Here is a 2,777-nt window from a genome sequence, read left to right on the forward strand (position 1 = left end):
AGAAACTGAGTTTATTTTTTTTATAAATGAGGACCTAATCTTCAAATGAACAGAAAAGGCATCAAATATTTCAGTCTGATTTTTTTCTTCCATCATATGGTGCGTTTATAAACAGGAATCAAAACCGGATTTTCCAGTTTCTGACAGATGCAGGTTTCCTTCAGTCAGTCTTTAGTTTTCAGGCAGGTGTTTTTGAAAATGAGCAACTATGAACTTGAACTTCCTCTCAGCTGATGTTTGGGTTCTGATCAGACCTGGACCTGGAACTAGAGCTAGACCTGGACCCGGACCCAGCTGCAGGTTCTGGTCCTGGTCTCCATGGTGATCAGTCAGCCAACCTGTCCATTCTGCTGCATTTCAATGTGACAATGCACCAAAAGGCTCCAGTCTGAGACCTTCAGGGGAAACTGGATTTCACTGCATCCGCTCCGGATTCTGAAAGAACGCGGCGGCTGCTCTGACTGTTGATCCGCCTGTTTCTGTTCAGTTTGTCATTTTCTCATGAAGGTTCTGCGGTGAGAAAACCAGAAAGAGTCTCTGCAGCGTCAGCCATGTTGCTCGCCTTTTCCTTTTATCTTTACAGTCCTTTACAAACACATGGGGGGGAGGGGGGGGTCACAGACCGCTGGACTACAGCGGTCCAGTCCGGGGGGTCTAACCGGGGCCAGGGCTGTCCCAGACAGGGGACACAGCCGGGGACTGGGTTCGGTCTCTGGCTGTCTGGCGCTGCTGCCTCTCCCGCCCCTCCCCCTCGGCGGGAGAACGCAGCCAACAAAACGAACGCTCCGCGTGCTGTCGCTGGTTGTTTACCTGCAAGCTAACCGGACAGGTGCGCGCGCCTTTCTGTCTTACCGTGAAAATGGCTAACGGACCGGGGCGGGAGAACGGAGGGGTTCCTGCGGGTCTGTCCACTGAGCCGCTCCGATTCACAGGAACCTCAGACACTTCTCGGCCATCTCACCTCCAGGCGTCAAGCTGCAAGCAGCGGGATGACCAACATCCGGCTGGGTCTTTCAAAATAAAAGACACGCAGCTCAGCAGGAGCTCAACTCACTGCAGCTGTTTGTATTTATAGAAACACTGATATATACATTAATAAGCGGTTCATAGTGTCCTATAAAATGTTATTTATTCTTGCATTTAAAATCTATTGTTATTTATATTAAAGTAAAATATATTTTAACATTGAATGTGTGCACCTTTTCATATTTCTTGCTTAATGAAAATATATTAAATATAAATTTACAATTAATTAATTATGTAGGGTTTCTTTTGTCATTAAATTCAAATAGAATTCAACAGGTATTCTGTATAATTTTAATCTGTAATGTTTGATTTTGCTCTGCTGTAAACAGAAATTGTTTATTACAACAGTAACAAATTCTTAAAAACATAGGTATATTAATCTATAAACTGGGTCTGCATATTTTTACGATTACAATATTCAATAACAAATTCAAAATGTTTATCATGTGCTTAAAGTAATATTACATTTAAACTAAGCTCCAAAATATCCCAGTTTCTCACATTTTCAACATAAAAAGGAAAATTCAGCTGCAGCTTCATTTATATTAATGGAAACAAAATCAGTTATTTCTTAAAACAGTTTATTCTCAACTTGAACATTTTTTTCAACCTTTAAAATTGTCCTACATTTTCAGGGTTTGATTAAGATAAGACTTAATTGATCTCACAATGCAGAAATTCACCTGTGACATCAGCTCTAATAAACACAAGCTGCAAAAGAAGAAAAAGGTGCATCAAAGAATTAAATGTACAAAATTTAACTTAAACAAATGTTATTTTCATTTTTTATATACAGACTGTTTACAAAACGACATTTCATTTACTACGTTTAAGTCTGACTCAAAAGAAGAATGAATATTAAATAAAGAGGCTTTTATTTTTGGTTTCTTGCGCGTATTTCCGGCTGTGGTGACGCAGCCTTGATGCCCCTCCCTCTCGCTCTCCACCCCTGCTTCCTTCTGCCAAATAGTGCGACCGAGAGGAAACACAGGAGCCTGGACTGGCGCATTACGCTGTTTTTCCTCGCTGAATAGTGATCCGTCCTTCTGCTTAATGCGACAGAGACAGACAGACAGGCGGGAGACACCCCGGGGACACTCTGGGGGACATGTCCATCTGTCCTTAGTGATAGCTGGGACACAAAGAGAGCAGCAGAGACATAAATGCTGGATTCTGATGGTTTCTTTTGTTCTGCTCAGAAATCTGCTGCAGTGGCAGCTTCACACCTTCATCATCTGGATTCAATCACATCATTTTCTTATTCTTTTAAAAAAAAACAAATAAACTGTGGGTTTTTTTCATAAATACATATAAGAAGGACTTTTCTTTCTTCTCTTAAATAAGATTTTCAATTCCAAACCAGTTTCATGCATTTGATCTAATAAACCATCAGAACCTGAGAATTCAAATGTCTGTGAACTAAGATCCTGATTTTCTGTTCTTTATTGGTAGTTTTTTGTTCTCTTTTCTGCACAGAATCTAAACTGAAACAAAAAGTAGATTTTCCACATTCAGCTGATTCTTCCTTCCTAAAGCTTCAAATCAGACCTTGTTTCTTGCTGTTGATCTGAACAACATGGAGGATCCTTAATTAACACGTTCTTTAAAAGATGAAAGAGAAAAGAGACAACAGACTCTTAGACGCAGCTTTAATTCAGTTTTTTATTACGATTACACTCATCACTCATTTCACACAAAACCGTTTATATGTAGGTTCTGGATTTTACATCAGATCTGCTCAGCTGAGCAAC

At 40.3% G+C, this 2,777-nt stretch overlaps 1 protein-coding gene across 1 annotated transcript in view; it reads right to left on the reverse strand.

Annotated features, from left to right (window-relative positions):
* The window catches only part of spin1 (spindlin 1), a 16,336-nt gene extending 15,354 nt beyond the window's left edge, over nt 1-982 (reverse strand). Inside the window, exon 1 of the mRNA XM_015391750.1 lies at nt 853-982. The gene's annotated coding sequence lies outside the window, so the exon portion shown is untranslated. The remainder of the gene's footprint in view (nt 1-852) is intronic.
* Nucleotides 983-2,777: the final 1,795 nt, after the last annotated feature.

The sequence above is a fragment of the Cyprinodon variegatus genome, unplaced genomic scaffold (assembly GCF_000732505.1).
Source record: "Cyprinodon variegatus isolate N-32 unplaced genomic scaffold, C_variegatus-1.0 Scaffold558, whole genome shotgun sequence".
Classification (NCBI taxonomy): domain Eukaryota; kingdom Metazoa; phylum Chordata; class Actinopteri; order Cyprinodontiformes; family Cyprinodontidae; genus Cyprinodon; species Cyprinodon variegatus.